The 18,190-nt window shown below is 34.7% G+C and overlaps 1 protein-coding gene across 3 annotated transcripts in view; it reads left to right on the forward strand.

Moving 5' to 3' along the window:
• LOC115446359 (scavenger receptor class B member 1) overlaps positions 1–18,190 on the forward strand; it is a 61,015-nt gene that overhangs the window by 28,407 nt on the left and 14,418 nt on the right. The window lies entirely within an intron of this gene.

The following is an 18,190-nucleotide window of genomic DNA, read 5'->3' on the forward strand; positions in this document are numbered from 1 at the left end:
CGTTCAAGACTTAGACAAGGGATGGCGAACCAAACGCAAGCGTGTGGTGACACGTGACAAAATAATTCGGGCACGCGAGTAATATATCAAACATTGTATATGTATCTTTTTGAGCTTCACTTCGCTTAACATGAGGCGCAGGGAAACCACTCTGCTGAGACTTGAAAAAAATAACAAATACATATTAGGGTTGAAAAAAAGTCGCTAGAAAAGGCACTTGTATAGACAAAACCGGTCCTGGATGGCACGTTACAGGCAATTTTTTTTAAATAACCATTAAAGGTTCGCCATCCCTGACTTAGACCATCTAGATTCATATAAATATAAGAAGTCAGCAGTCATGATTGCGTAATTAAATATTTATTATAATTGGCTTTAGTAGTGACTTTGGGCTTGTACTTGGCCGTGGGTTCAACTCCCAGGACGGAGAATACTTGTGGAATTTTCTGACACGATTTGTCAAAAATCGGATAATATTAATTAAAAGACACGTCTAGGTTTACTTTACGTCCTACCTATCCTTCGGGGAAAAGCAATTATTTATAATATTAATTAAAAAGCGGTAGTATAATATATAAATAATTAATACCCGGAGCTTTAATAACCAATTAAATTTTATCTGTGTGAGAATGGAACTATTGTTTAGATGAATAATTTTCGCGTGATATCTAACGGAATAAAACTTAATTAAGGTCGATTGTTCGACACATCGGGACAAAATATGCTTGTGATCAAATATTTATGTACTATAAAACACAACACTAAATAGGAAGACTACACTAACCATACACTACCACTATAAAAACCGGTAAACAAGCGTATCGTCCTGTGTATATCCGGTTTCAGTAGGCCGGCATAATTGTGTCAATTGTCGAGGGGTAAACATCTCTCGTCAGTCGACATCTATTGGACCCCACTCCACTTACCATCAGGTTCAGTGGGGTCACTTTTCGTGCACATATAAAAAAAGCTGAGCATATTACCGCGTGTCCTCCACTACGCGGTACCGTGCTCAAATCGTTTGATGGCCATATATACAAATTATAAAACAAAGTCCCCTTTTCTGTTTGTATGTATGTTATCGAATTTTCCAAAATCTACTTAACATATTTTTATGAAGTTTGGTATGGAGATAGTTTAAGACCCTGGGAAGGTTATAGGCTTTTCTATCCAGGGAAAATACATAACGGGACTTTTATCCCCGAAGAATCCTTCATTCGGGGATACTGCGAACAATAGCTAGTTATACTAAGAAACTGACTGTGGTTGGAATCGCTGCAGCAACTATTCGTTTAGTATTGTATTTGTTTACAACAAATTCATAGTAACACGACGCTTTAGTCCACAATAGTGCTGTTTTTCATATAAAAAAGTTAATATCGACGCATTTACATTTTAATTAATTTAAGCTAGAAATTATATGACGTTTTAGACCTTTTTAAACTCATTTTGTTTTAATTGTATGTTATAACGGTCAAAAAACAAGAGAGAAAAGATATTTGTATATATGATATGTTTACTAATTAACTCACAGTATGTGGAGCACCTAATTGCTCATAACAGTAGTATAGTATTTTTAGTACATAAAATTTTGAATTGTAACGAAGGCAACTTACTTACTCCTTAAATTGAATTCAATTTACACCCCTTAGAGGTGAAATTCGAAAAATCAGTGGCTTTATCCATGCAGGCTTTTTTGAACTCTTGAGCGTAGCGGAAGTATAGTATAATATATAAGGTCAGAAGGCCCTGCAGTGGCGAAGATTGAAATTTACCGAAATGGATACCGACACGACATAATATAGATATTGGTATTGGTGTATATAGCACAATTTCCCGATTATTACGGTCTAAGTGCGGGAAAAGGAGCCCACAGCCAATACCAATAGGTACTATGCATAAATGCGGTTGCAAATGCCGACGGAAATCGGGTTATATGGAGTCTTTGTTACTAGGACCCTATTCCATCTACGGGGGCATGTTTAGCAAGTTTTGATAGCCGTATAAGTAAATAGGTATTTTTTTCACTTTCTTACCTGAACGGCTATTGAAGCTGTCTTTTGATAGAATGTACGTTATTGCAAAGACGGATTCGCCCATATAGACCGAATAGGGCCCTCTTAGCTTACACGAACCTACTAACCCAGGCTTTCGACATATTATGGAGCGTAACTATGAGAAGACATCCATTACAGTTACAATGTAATGACTTAGATTAATTAACATGCAGCTATTTAATTTTAACTCGACTTTCAGCATTCGTGTTTCTGAGGCACTGACCTCTGCCACAAAACAACATAAACGGTCATGGTACTTAATAAAGGAAAAATTCCATCGATATATAGTTATAAAAACATGAACTGCGCAGAATCCTAAGTGGAACGAATTCGTGAGAAAAATAATAGGATTTGTTTATATAATTAGTGTAGTTACTGCTGACCCCAATTTGAATCAGATGATGTTATTTTATGATTTATAGCTTTTGCCCGCGGCTCCGCCCGCGTTATAAAGTTTTTCAGGCTAAAGTTTTCCGTTATAAAAGTAGTGGTTTCCCGGAAGCCTATGTTCTTCCCAGGGTCTCAAACTGACTCCATACCAAATTTCATCTTAATACGTTGGGTAGTTTTTGAGTTTAACACGTTCAGGCAGACAGATGCAGCGGGGGACTATGTTTTATAATATATTTTTAAGAAATTTTTAAGAGGAACAATCCCGTCATTCGTCATTGTTGCATAACTTTAACCGTTTACGCAGCTAACGCAACGGAAGCTCTCAAAACTAATAAATTGTCCCCGTTTTTGCAACATGTTTCTTTACTGCTCCGCTCCTATTGGTCATAGCGTGATGATATATAGCCTATAGCACTCCACAAATAAAGGGTTATCTAAAACAAAACGGTTTTTTCAGTTCAAACTGGTAGTTCCTGAGATTAGCCATTACTGCTCCGCTCCTATTGGTCATAGCGTGATGATATATAACTTAGAGCACTCCACAAACAAAGGGCTATTCAACACAAAAATATTTTTTCCGTTCGAATCGGTAGTTCCTGAGATTAGCGATTACTGCTCCGCTCCTATTGGATATAGCGTGATGATATATAGCCTATAGCACTCCACAAACAAAGGGCTATCCAACGCAAAAAGAATTTTTCAGTTTGGACCGGTAGTTCCTGAGATTAGCCATTACTGCTCAGCTCCTATTGGGTATAGCGTGATGATATATAGCGTATAACACTCCACGAACAAAGGGCTATCCAACGCAAAAATATTTTTTCAGTTTGGACCGGTAGTTCCTGAGATTAGCCATTACTGCTCCGCTCCTATTGGGTATAGCGTGATGATATATAGCCTATAGCACTCCACGAACAAAGGGCTATCCAACGCAAAAAGAATTTTTCAGTTTGGACTGGTAGTTCCTGAGATTAGCGCGTTCAAACAAACAAACAAACTCTTCAGCTTTATATAATAGTATAGATTATAAGTTAATTCTTACTCTTCTATTTACTTTGTCCGATACACGGTTAATGCAAATGTAATTTTTATCGTGCATAAGTTTACCTGTATTTTGTTTTGTGGAAATAAAATGTTATATCTATTATTCAGACTTAATTTAAATTAAGAATCTATTTATAATCTATGCATAATTCTGTCGTAAAAATTTAAGCATTTCCAGAGAGTAGGTACACCATTAAGACGCAGACGCATTTTTTCAAATCTTTAAAGTTCTTGTTCGTAATTGCGCGCTTATGTCGCTCCGTACGCCGGTTTACTAAAGCTAGTATTAGCGTTACTAAAGTATAATGATTTCTTATGTTTACGCGAATGTTGGACATTGAAATAAAACTATATATATATGTTTTATCACGATTTACATTATTATTTTCTCCCGACGTTTCAAAGACTGCAGCCTTCGTGGTCACAGGCCGGACATGCGAATAACCGCAATAAAATCCGTAAATAGTTTTATTTCAATGTTACTAAAGTAATCATAATACCTAGACAAAACCTTAGTAGCGTCTGTGCATCGCCTTAAATGACTCAGTGGCTCCGTGCGTCAAAGCTTTATATAAAACTAACGATTCTTTGTGCGAAATATTTTCAATTAATTATGATTAATCGTAAACAACAAGTACTTGCAAAAAAAACTTTACTAGTTTTTATGCTTTGATTAAATCTAGCTAATCATCATGACCTATCGTATTACGTATTATCCGGGTATATATCAAGTTTATATACGTTGTCTGCTTTTAGTTGCTGCGTGTAAAGGCGTGGATTGGGAAGTCCCGCGTTCGATTTCGGTCTGATAATAAATGAGATTCCTGAAACGATTTAGTCGGTAAAAGCAAAAAGTAATCAAAATTACTTTTACTATATTATGTTACAACTGCTTCGCTCGCTTGAAAAAAATCTTTAAAACGACGCTAGCGGTATCATTTTAAAAATATCAAATCAATAAATTCCATATTTTCTCATGAGGGCAAATATCGGAGAAGTAGTCTATGTGTGAATTCAACATATGTTCTACCAGTGTGCCAAACTTCATCCAAATCCGTTCAGCTGTTTTTGCATTTCACAAACAACCAAACATTTACAAAAACTTTCGCATTAATATTAGTAAGACTAATGTAAGATAAGAAGTATGCGACAACCCCTATTTAAATATCTTATCTCTCTAATCGGCCTGTATCCCACTGCTGAGTATGGGCCTCTTTTTTATCACGCCACTCTTCTCTATCTTATATGAGTCTTAAACACTTACTGGCATATAAAGGTGATTTTGACATCGCGTTACTAAATGAAACTATACTTATCTACTTGAAAATAACACTTTACAATAAGTTACTTGAGCCGTAGATGTAAAATGAAAAAGTGTAAGTTTCGAACAAAATAAATATTAATGAAAAGTAATTTGAATTTTACGCGATTTTGTGCCACTACTACTACTCTAAAAAAATTCGTTGCAGCGGTAACATCATAATTTCAGTTAAAAATACATCTACGCACACACCATATTCGCATTAAACTACAAAATGATAAAAAAATCAGAAAACTAAAACCAGGTTTTTGGTGAATATATTAGTTATTAATGGAAGATTTTTGGCACAATGTCAGCGAAGGTGAAGACGAGTATGTGGTTTGATTTAATAATATAATATCAAAATGACCCTGTACATATATTTGAGCATAACAATGATGATATTAAACAAATGCATGTAACCTATTATTTTTAATTCCTAACAAAAACTGTAGTCAACAACACAATTAATTAAGATATAAAAACAGAAGTGTTTCAACGGATTTTACCTATGTTTATTGTATTTTTTGTTTGTAATGTGAATTAATTGGTGTAACATATAATTGCTGTATATCTAACATGCGAATCGGCAAAGTACCGGAAAAAGTAGGAATGGAAATTTGCATAATCAGACAAACGAAATACATTTAAAATCTTAATTCATTATCCTCCATAAAAAATCTTAAAATATATTTTTTGTATCCAAAACACTTTTTTAAATTTAGGATAAAACTTGTACTCAAAAATAAATTATGAAAATATACTCGTATACTTAAACACCTAATAAAATAAAGCGCACGATCTTCAATTGATTTGCTTAATCTGCTCAAAACAGTGGTCCTTCCGCTAACATACCGTGTCAAACATTTCTGTATCTAAAGCCACAGCTTAAAGGTGCAACTTGCTCATCTTAAAAAAACAAATACCATCTCTGTCTCTCATATATAATTTGGGCGTGAACAATGCGAACTGACATTAATTGTTGCCGTGGAAATGTCTCGTCACGGTGTGTTGTGTCGACCTCGGTTTAAGGAAGTAGTTCTGGGAATTACGTTTATGGAAATATTTAAATTTCGATTTCGGTATCTTTATTATCCTGGCAGGTGACGTATGTGTGAGGTTAATGACATTATCCAAATTACAATAAAAGTAAAAGAAAACGGGTCGTTGCGAGCGAGATAGATTTATAGGATGTACATATACCAACTGGCCAGCCTTCGGGTTTGGCGTTATGGAAACTGCCCAGAGTTGCACGCTTCTAAGAAACATAAAGAAAAAACATTACATCCTTCGAAAATTGTTTAGAACGGCATCAAAGATCGACAGCCTAGAGCCTCGCATTATTTAAAAAAAAATCTCTTCAACCTGGGAGTCGGATCCAAAACCACGCCGCTCACAGACCAAGTATGCACCCATTTTAGCAAAAAAAAACCATCGCAACTTAATAACACATTTTGCGAATAACAAGAATCATAAAATAAAAGTCAATGCCATCGAATATTAGCCTCCTTAAAAGCTACAACGCAAATCAATCAACATATTATGATATGTCGGCGATTTAAAATAATCAATTACGGAAATTTAGACCACAACAGCGAAATCACGTTTCGTATCCGCATTGAAAGAGGTTAGATACCGGTTTACGTTATTAATCCTATGGTTAAACAGTAAACTTGGAGTTCGCGACTTAGAAACGAAATAACAGTTTTAATACAAGCTTACATCTCAGAACATTGCTTATCATTATTCTGTGGCTTACAAGCTACTGTCGAGTACATTTTGATTGTCATATGATTGAATGAATGCATGAACAAATGAATGACTGCATGAATGAATGAGTAAATGAACATTTATTTTCTAGAATGTAGTTACAAAACATAAGTAAGTAGTATTAAATACAACTAGAATTTTCTAGATTCACACACTCTGTGAATCTAGAATTGACGTGAATAAATGAATGTATGAATGAGTGAATGAATAAATGAACATTTATTTTCTAAAATATAGTTACAATACATAGGTCTTAGATGTTTTTATTACATAGATACGTTGTCCGAGCTCAATATTGGCAAGACGAAAGCAAGGTAATTGCCCGACATTCACTTATTCAACCTCCAATCACTGTCGCGGCTAGTCGGCTTGCAAACTTTTTGTATTTTTATAAATCAAATGCCTTCCTGTGTTTTTAGACGATGTACAAATTATACTCCAACTGTGAATGAAAAAACGTTTCATTTCATACGTTAGTAATAAGTATACACTATTTAACTTATTTTTAACTAATTAATGCATTTTATTTGACTGTCATGGCGACCAGGGACCAATAAACTAGATGGCCACGGCGGTCGACGCTCGGTCCGTATCAATGCGAGCTGCTAGGGCTGTACAAGTATGTGAATATAGTAAATAGTGCGCTGTTTTTATGTGCAAATTTGTTAGTCTATGACGCATCTATTTGTAAAACGTCATTGACATAGGTAGTGTTAAATAAAATGAGACTCACACACTCTGTCATTAATGACGTGAAAATATTTAAAACTAAAGATAATTATAGCGCTGTTGATCATTTTTTACCAGTAAAGGACATGACAAGCAAATTGCGCGTCTGATAGTAAAGGCCATATCTGACTTTGTAAATATAACACCTTTCAAAACTTCTTATGATAGGCAATTAAACAATACAAATTATAACTTTCTATTTAAGAAAAATATATAAGTAGTCCAATAGTCTCAAATATTCGTATTTCTTTTTTTTTAATATTACCCACAACAAACAAACATCCATCACCAGATAGCAGATGCTCGTTGCTGGACATAGAATTCCTCATTTTTTTCCAAATCGACCTAAACGTACACACTTTCACATATTTTTTAAAATATAATGTTAGTATCTCACCCATCAAAAAATATTATTCTTATTTAAACTAATATAAAAATACTTTTTTTGTATAACACTCAAAAACTACTAAACTGATTTGTAAATTCACTCAAAAGTTAAATCATCCCGTATCTCGACTTCCCGTAGTGTTATAGACTACTTTTTATCTTAAAAATGGGCCATATCGCGAGCAGAGCCACAAACAAGTTAGTATATTATCTGTGGAGATTAAACACCCGACATGTTATGAAATTACAACAGGGTCAAGTTTGCATTCAGAGGTCTGTGAACCCTCACATATAAGTATAATCTATGTTCGTCAATCATTTCATACAATTTGTCGGGTATTTTAATTTAAATAACATAAATGGTAGATTTTTCGCCCGTAGATGTAAGACTTAACATCTCGTGTCTCAGGATGGCGAGCGCAGTGGAATACTTTATAATTCAAGGTGTTAGATGGTGTTACTACTGTTATGGGCGGTCGTATCGCTTAACATCAAGCGAACGGTAAGCTCGTCTCATCATTCAAAGCAATAAAAAAATAAACGAGGGACCTGGCCCATCTTCCCACGAGTAATTATCTATACTGAGATGACCTCTAGAGGTTCGACCGCTACTAAATTTCACAGGATCCTCCATTGGGTCAATACTAGACTAGTCCATAGGGAACACAAACTTATTTTGATAGTTTAGATATTTCGACATACATGTCGAACTATGGTTCAAGCTTATAATTATTATTGATAGATAGAACAGATCCCTGACCGTTTTCGATTAGTGATGTTTACTTTGCCTGCACATTGGGTAAAGTTAAGTGGGTTATCAAATAAAAGGGTATGCAACGTCACGATAAATTATAATTACCCTATATTACAGGATTACTGCTACATATTTTAGCGTTATAAAAAGTAGCATTAGCATCGAAGACTCGACTGAAGACTTTCGACCTCCGGTCTCCGGGGGGGAGTGATGTGGCGGTACAATTAATGCACATACCGCCATCTTGTCAACATCGCCGGAACTGCAAGAGGATCCATGCAGTAACACAACTGCAGTGATATCACGATAGATGGCGACGTCGATCCTGAATCACGCTTGCACAATTTGCGCGAAGTGCAGCATATATACCACCTCCGAATAGGAACTGTCGGAGGGAACGCGGCCGGTCAGGCGCAACATCTATCTGCCTGACTGGAAATCTTCTCCTTCCATAAAGGAACGCAACCATCTGTTCCTCTACAGTGGCGTTAACCTTTACACCGCCACAAGCCTATGTCCTTCCTAGGGTATTAAACTATCTCCATTCTAAATTTCATTAAAATCCGTTGAGTAGTTTTTGAGTTTATTGTGTTCAGGCAGACAGATGCGGCGAATGATTTTGTTATTAGTTTTTAGAGGTTTTTCAAAAGGAACAATTCATTATTAACTTTGACCGTTTACGCAGCGCACGTAAGGAAAACTCTCAAAAGGAATAGCGTGGTATTTTGGTCATAGAGTGATGTTTTATAACCTATAGTAGCCTACCTCGATAATTGTTCTAATCAACATTAAAAGATTTTCTCAATTCGAAGCAGTAGTTTCTGCGATTAGCGCATTCGAACAAACAAACTTTTGAGTTTTATATAATAATACAGATTAACTGCATGAGCAGATTTTAACACCTGAGGGTCTACCTCGAAAAACGAAATCTGAAGTTCCGGATGACGGATCACTCGCATTCTTACTACGAAGAGTTACGGATTCAATGACGGATCCGATCCGTTCATCGCAATATTTCAGACATGCAATAAGTAAGAACTTATAGGATTTCGCCATGCCTTTTAAAATCATCTGCGAAGTTAAACCTCCGCTGCTTCCTCAGAAAAAAAAGGTAAATTGATCCCACCTCTAAGGTAAGCTACAGATCGGTGACGGATCCGAAGTAATTTTGCTGTAAAGTTAAATCCGAAGTTCGTCGTAGCTTCGTTTCGACGTTCGTTTTTTGAAGTAGAAACTCTGTCTTCTACATAATATTGTTACTATTGCGTTTCTTATTCTATTTACTATTTTATAACATAACTTATTCCAATAAATCGGCAAATTTACAATATATCTATACTAATATTAAAGAGGAAAAGTTTGTCTGTTTGTAGATTTATAGAAATTAATCTTGGGAACAACTGAATCAATTTTGAAAATTCTTTCACTTATAGGAAGTTAATTACTGAGTACTATTCAAAACTCTCACTGACAAGATACAGTTTATACCGGTAACTTTAGAATAATATATTTTTTTACAAGTTTTCAAGAGAAGTCAATACAGTGGGTGTGCGACACAGCAATTCAAGTATTCAAATTAAGCGCTCTAGATCTTTACTATTTATGGATGATCGTATAACTTACCATCAGCCGAACGGCATGCTCATCTCGTCATCTCGAAAAAAACCCACAGCAACCATAATTCATAAATTTTTGCATTTCATTACCAATGTTTTGATCATCGCCGATTTTAGCCATCCAAATTAATCAGTCGTAGTTATTATGATTAATTAGCTCACGTGTGGCGCGCCCTTGAATTGTCTGAGTATAAAATTATAAATAACACTACCTAATAAAAAAATCTATAGTTTTTGGTTGTAAGCCAATTCCGTCTCTATCGATTTGAATATTTAGCGGCGTATAGGTTGCCGCCACTGTAAAGGAACAAATGGGAACGTTCTATGGAAGGGGAAGATTTCCAATCAGATAAGTTAAGTTAGTTAGTTAAGCCTTAATTCGCTATGGCTTAACAGAAGAGGTGCGCATACGCTCCTTCAAGCTTAAATATTTTTACAAAATATGACCTAAAAGGATTTGAGAACACTGAAAAATATATATTATTATATTGGAAAAAGATTTTCAGAATCTTCCACCATACCCATATGTGCATGTAATAATAATAATACATATCTCTTGCATTAGCGATATTATTTATTCTATTTTTCCAGATAGTTTTTATAACTACACACAATATCTAATGAAGAAGTGTTATTTATAAAATAAAAAAACAGCGAATATTTCGCAGTTTTTTTGTGTAAAAATACTTCATAAAACTTAATTAACGCCGAGATTACATTATTCGTTTTAATGACCTTTATTTTTTGAAATAGGTTTTTATGAGAAAACTACCATAATTCACATGCGTTTAAAGATCCGTATTAATTAAATTTAAGAATACTGGTTATATACTGCTCAGCATGGTTAATCTTCTTTGGCCGGGCTACTTCTCTTCTATTCTGAGGTTGGGAATAGGGAAGATATAACTGGATATGATCTCGAATAACTAGTGCAAAGATTCATGACGCTTTTTTCCTATCGTGGTAAAATCTTATCTTTCTGTGATATCATCATCTTCAGCCTTTGGAAGTTCAAAAGGGAACATAGTTTGTAGAAGTGACAATTACTAAAACTCGATGTTGCATTCGAGTTTGTCACTTTTCAAATGTTATGGATTATAATTCAATTTAATGTTTTTTTGCACTTGCGTCACTGTAATTCTAGAAGTACGATAAGCAAAACAAATAAAGACTTATTATAATTCTAATTAATATTACTTAACTTAAGTGGACAGATTATTTGATAAAAGTCGCAGGAACTGGCTGGATACAGGTCGTTTGTATATGTTGATATGCTATACTATAAAAATAAGTTAGACTCTTGTCTAACTTATTTTTATAGTATAGTTCTGTCGTCATGTTCTGTCGGAGTGTGTGCGGAGTGGATCTCATACTTTGGGTTTATTAAGGCATTGTAAATAGTTTTTTGTCGGTTCCTGAGTCGGAATGGGCTAGGGTTTTAATAAAAAAATATTTTGACATACCCACGAAGCGGACGTACGAAGCGACATGATCGTGAAACTACGACCAATCTCCTTAATATAAATAAAAAAAGATATTCAATCACAAATTCATCATTAATGTAGTCAGCCTATAACAAAATATATCAAATGACTAACCAAGGCTTGGTCTAGGCCATCCACGGAATTAATATTTAGTGTAATAGCACTGACTCATAAATATGATTAAAATATTTTGCATTCTCTCAATTCTCCCCAAGGTTGTGACCAAAACAATTTACTTGCGAAATTGTTTGTCAAACGTTATGAAATTTTGGGAATCATTTCTGCTGAGGAAACACCTAACTTAGAATTCACGTTTAGCCGAATTAATTTATAACATCTATCGAACAAATTTTGATACTCTAATAAGTTTATTGTTTATTATTTAGAAAGTAAGTTGCATATTAATACGGGCCTATAACAAGGAAATATCAAATTGACGAGATATTCTTCCTGTGTATTTATTTAAAACGATATTACCCTGAACCTTATCCATCGATATTAGAAGTAATATAAATAATTAAAGGAAAATCCTTGCAATAAGGACGCAATGCAGTTTCCTTTATTCTTAGAAGTTCAGCAAATAAGAACAACATAGCCATTTGGCGGCTACGTCAAAAAAGTAAAATTTAAAAAAATATTTTTTTTCTTATTTTATTTAAAAAAAATAAAATAAAAAAATAAATGTTGTAGTTAAGCGAAACTATCGTATGACGTCAATAAGAAACAGGTATTTTTAAATCTCCATAAGACTGTATTATATTATAATGCTATGATCGCAAATTTATTCCTTTATCACCTTTATGAGACAATGTTGCCAAAAAACCAGTTTATTAGAAAACATAAAATTGACTAAGTGTCAAAGCTTTATATAATTTATTATTTACTAACGTTTGCTCACGACTTTGACCACGTGAAATTCCTTTCCTAAAACGATAGTCTCTCTACTTACTTGAAATAAAAATCTCGATACTATGTTAATTCAGAACTTGTCTGTCTGTGTGCTTAATCCAAAACAATTCTGATGTTTGTGCATTTATTTCTAACATATAAACAATACCGGACCGTAACCAAACAGCAGTCACCCTACACAAGTTACAAATCCCGCCATAGCGACTCACGTAAGTGTGTCGCGTTTTGGGATCAGTCTGTGCATAGCCGAGTCAAACAGGCCGGCATAATTGTGTCAACTGGCGAGGGTTAATCACCACTCGACAATGGTCAATGGACGCTACTACACAACCAAACAGCGGTCACCCTACACAAGTTACAAATCCCGCCATAGCGACCCACTCAAGTGAGTCACGTTCCGGGATCAGCCTCTACATATCCGATTTAAACAGGCCGACATAATTGTCTCAACTGGCGAGGGTTGATCATCACTCGACGATCTTCAATTGACACTATCTGGACACTACTCCACTTACCATCAGATGCAGTGGGTCATTGTACCGTACTGTATAAAAAATACATCTTCATAAACATTCCTAACACAGCACACACTCACCTTTACCCCCGAAGGGATAAACAGTGGCGCAACCAGTGCACCCACTCTCCGCCATGCGTATTCCGGTCCTATAATGACTTTTTTTTCCAATGATTCGACAGGTGGAAGTTTAATGGAGTCAAAATATAGTTTACTGTAGTGTTTCACAGAGGGTGAGGAGGGCGCGATGTAACTGTGTGTGTGATATAACTGTGGAGGCTATTGCTATATGGGCACAAATTCCAGACTCCAGGTTGATACTGAGTAGAAATATCACTTCGCCTGACCCGAGAATCAATTTCGGATTAACACAGACATTATCCTCGGCGATAGACTAGTTGGGCGTGGAACGGACTGCCAAGACGAATGTCCGCAGGTTCAAATCCCAAGGGCACACACCTCTGACTTTTCTAAAATCATGTGTGTATTCTTTGTGAATTTATCGTTCGCTTTAACGGTGAAGGAAAATATCGTGAGGAAACCTGCACATCTGAGAAGTTCTCTATAGGAATTTTGAAGGTGTGTGAAGTCTACCAATCCGCACTAGGCCAGCGTGGTGGACTAAGGCCTTATCCCTCTCAGTAGTACAGAAGGCCCGTGCTCAGCTGTGAGCAAGTATATAATACAGGGCTGATATTATTATTATTATCCCTAGTAATTTGCGCCACAATAGAATTTTATAATCTCAAATTGATGGCGCTGGCATCGAATAGGTTGGAATCGCTACAATGATTTAGCAGAAAAGACTTGACACGAGTGAAGCTGCGAGCAACACCTCTGTTCTTGATCATGGAATATTTAATTGTTCGATGTTCTTTCGTTCTGTTTACAAATATCTTATAAAATACTTTCATTCTATCCTTGAAACATATAAACATTACGCCACTCGCATGTTACGAATGTTTTATCATTTACATAATTTTTACAACATAATCGATTTTGCATTCAAGGTGACTGTGTCAAGGTAAGGTTACGAATTTTAAAGAAGGCCTATACAGCCCTAAAGATAAATTCGAAGGCAGACGACATAAAATCATCGTTAGTACACGCCGTATAAAGTCGGTTTCCTTTTGACAGAAAAGTTTACCACCCTCGATCTTTGTTCTTTTTTTTATAATAAGTAATTAATAACAATATATGATAATTTGAGAGATATAATTGCTTATAAACAGTAGCTATATCATGCAGGAATTTATAAAGTACTGCGTGATACTGCGCTCGTCACTGGCTCGTCGCAAGCACTGGTAATTAATAAATATTTACACTGACTATAATATCAAAATCAGAATGTAACATTGCGCGCATACTGTTTTTTGGCGTCTGAAATATATTGGCCTGCCTGTAAACATTTCGCTTAGTCCCAAAATGCGATTGGAATGACTTTCTCCATCCAAAATATATTAATTACAATCTAACCAATAAATATCTATCGAAACACTGCATTTATGTTAAATAACCAATCACTAATAAGGGGCCATCCACATGCCAACAGGGGTTGTGTCCACATCCTGCTCTTCACTTTTATTTATATTTGATATTATTTCATTTTGTAACCCAACATTACGCGAGGACGAGTTACGTATCAAAAAACCGAACCTCCCTAACACCCTATATGATAACCACAACCCCACGACTAAAGATCCTGTGAAATATATAAAAAAGGTTGACGTAATCGTTTGGAAAAGAAAAACAATATATCCAATAATACTCTACTGAATTTTGTATACATTTTTATGAATACAATAAAAATCTTATAATTTATTAGGGGTCAAGTTAATTTTGTATGTATTTTTATTCCATCACAGCCAGACATTATTTATGATAGAAACAATTCTTTTGGCATATATTTATAATCATTTAATAAATTTTGAATAAGGTTTATGGGCAGGTATTAGCATGTTACAAATTAACATATATCTGGGTGTGTTAATTGACACTTGCCTCGTAACTTCGACCGCGTTTTAGTATGTTTTGTCGTTTTCGCAAAAATCGTGTCGCTTAGCCGAACCAGATTCGATTATTGTCGGACTGCTTTTTGTTTAACGTCTGCCTAACTAAATGGCATATATTTTAGTAAAATACATAAAACCAATTGGAAGTTTCTATTAGGTTTTAACATTTACAATGATTTATAGATTCTTATTGAAAGTTTTTGTTGCAAAGTAATCAGTCTGAAACTAAACTTTGCATATATACCTTTGGAAATGTAGAAAAAAAAATCGACAAAAACATAGCATATTAAAGCGTTATGTAACAGTAATGAATCGAAATGCGCCGAAGGAAGCAAGGTCATCGACTTCACGCGACTAACGACCACGCGCAGCTTCACTTGCTGATAAAAATGATGTCAGACTAAGTGACAGTTGGTTTTTCTGCTCGATCATCAGAGTCTGAAAACTGTTTACATTGAGACAATAGGCTCACCTCGTATCATATCATAGGACGAAATGCACCACGAAAAGTGGGTGCCTTTGCCTACCCCTTCAGGATAAAAAGTATGCACATGTGCTTTATATATAAGTCAATGTAGGTTGTTAAGTACCTTGCGTGCGTGTTAAGCGTGATGAGAGTGTCACACGCGGGCTGAGATTGTTATTTTCGGCAAAAAACGTGTTATCGCTACCATCACTCAGAGGGTGAATGGAACGGTTATGTTGGTTTCACCGGTCTTACGGTCCAATGTCAACAGTTGAGAGTATAGCATCATCCGAGCGAGCATTGGACCGAGTCCCTAATCCCTGTATACCACCGGGATACCAACTGAAACCCGCAATGGTCTTCGGCACATACGGGACGACCCCGAGGTATCTTGTTGCACTAATAGCTGCTAGGGAAAAAATATGCCATTTATAATTAAGGTCTTAAATTTAAAACTTTTTGTTAGTTTTATTAAAATAGGGGAAAACCAATGCAAAAACAATATCCATCAATTGTATATTGTATATGGAACAAACAAAAAATATTATTGATGGTGTGGAAAATATGACATTGATTTATTAATCTAAGTTATGATCTTTCACAAAAACTATCGTAATTGCTGAATCACAATTATTATGCAGAATTACATCCAATATCGATATCAAAACAATCGATTCCTATTTGGTATCGATATAGATCCTGCCTTTACCGCTGTCTTACTTCATACTAATATTATGGAATTGTCTAAATTTTAATTATAGATATGGAAGAAGATTGTCTCCTAATATAAGTATTGATATACTTAAAAGGAGACGCTAAAACCTGTAACTCCATTTATTTAGTTAGTGCCAATTTTTTTTTATTATATGCGAAATTTACTAGAGATGTTAGAAATGAATGTAAAAATCGTTGAATGGATTTGGATGAAATTTGACATACGCATATACAATATCTTATTTTAATATATATACCGGGAAAGGTCATTAACACAGCCGGGGTCGTGAGCAAAACCTAGTCTATAATATTATGAATAAATAATGCGTTTGTCAATTAATTTCGCAATTAGAATGTGAAATAGTAATATATTTGTATACATTTAAATACATCATCTTTTCAAGGTATTCAATGCTCTGAAATTGATACGCGAAGTTCAAGTCCTATTTCGCAAAAAATATACAAATATTGGTCCCTTGCTATACTTATCTATTACTGACATTTCTAGTTACTTTTTAGCATAAACTATGCAGTAGTGGCGATAGGTGAAAACTTTCCGAATAGGAACGCGACACAACATATATAAAAAAATGCAGTCTACAAATCGTTCTATTTATAATTGCTTTAACATACAAAAGAATAACCGGCGGTAATCGGGTTATATGTACCCTTTCCCCATAAATATTATTTAGTATTATTGTATCTAATAAATATTATTATTATATGTATAATAAATATTATTATGCTATGTTAGCTTATTTTCGGCACTGGACTTCATGTAGACGATGATTATAAGCTAGCGAATCAACCCGCATAGTGATAGTAAATACAGGTATACAATTAACCAAATAAAGTGAAACATTTTGCCTGACCTTGTAGAATTCTCAGGCTATGAACCATTCAATTCCCAGGTACGATACGAAAAACTATTTTTTTCACTCAATATCACATATAAGTTGCTCAAGACAGTCTGAGTACTCATATATGTGCATATTTCGTAATGGAATGAACATAGACACAACAAAATGTTCGTGCCAAAGTTACGTCTCTACGCACCTGTTTGGGAATATAAAAGATCTCAACGCGTGTGATAAAATTTCAAAACCCTGATTTTAAAATATTTTTCCGTAATCATTTTAAATAATAATCGCAATTCAATATTCGTTATGTAATAAGAGGGAAGGCCACTAAACCGACTTCGATGCAAATGCGACTTTATTCACTCTTTAAAATTTAAAAAATCACCCTTAGTATTAGAAATTACCCCTTTATTTTTTATTTGACCAGAATAAAGTGACTAAAGTATAATCCATCTATCCTCTTATCAAATATTTTTGGCACTAGTTAATTTTGCCCTTATAATAAGGATAACTAAACTGTGTGTTTAATTAAATATTATTATTTAAAGCTGTCACAATTTTTCCATAGAGAAGATACACAATGCTTACAAGTCTCTTAAGCTGTCATATTTATGCTGGTCGAAACTAATATAGTAACAATGGAGCCATAAAACTAAAAAGAAGAATAAACTAATATTATTCTAACTACTTCGTTATGTTTTTATGATTTTTACACGATTAATTAACCATAATAATTAGGCAAAAAATAAAGCATCTATTAATAGCTGTTTTTGTTACTAATTATAGACCTAAATGGGGTTAACACAAAAAAAAAAGTTAATGGTGGGCATAACAAATTACGAGTTTTTTTGAAAAAAAAAACAAAGTTTTTATAGAAGAAGCTTAGTTAGATCATAAATAAACACAGTATAAACACAGTACTCCTCTACATATTCTCTTAAATGTCTGTGAAGTTGTAAAATTACGTTTATCTATACTATTATATAAGCTAAAGAGAAACGGATTATGCAAATTTACTCTATCCTACACTACTCCTGAGAACTATATATAATAATAATAATATCAGCCCTGTATTATATACTTGCCCACTGCTGAGCACGGGCCTCCTCTACTACTGAGAGGGATTAGGCTATAATCCACCACGCTGGCCTAGTGCAGATTGGTAGACTTCACACACCTTC

This window comes from Manduca sexta, chromosome 28, assembly GCF_014839805.1.
Source record: "Manduca sexta isolate Smith_Timp_Sample1 chromosome 28, JHU_Msex_v1.0, whole genome shotgun sequence".
Taxonomy (NCBI): Eukaryota; Metazoa; Arthropoda; class Insecta; order Lepidoptera; family Sphingidae; genus Manduca; species Manduca sexta.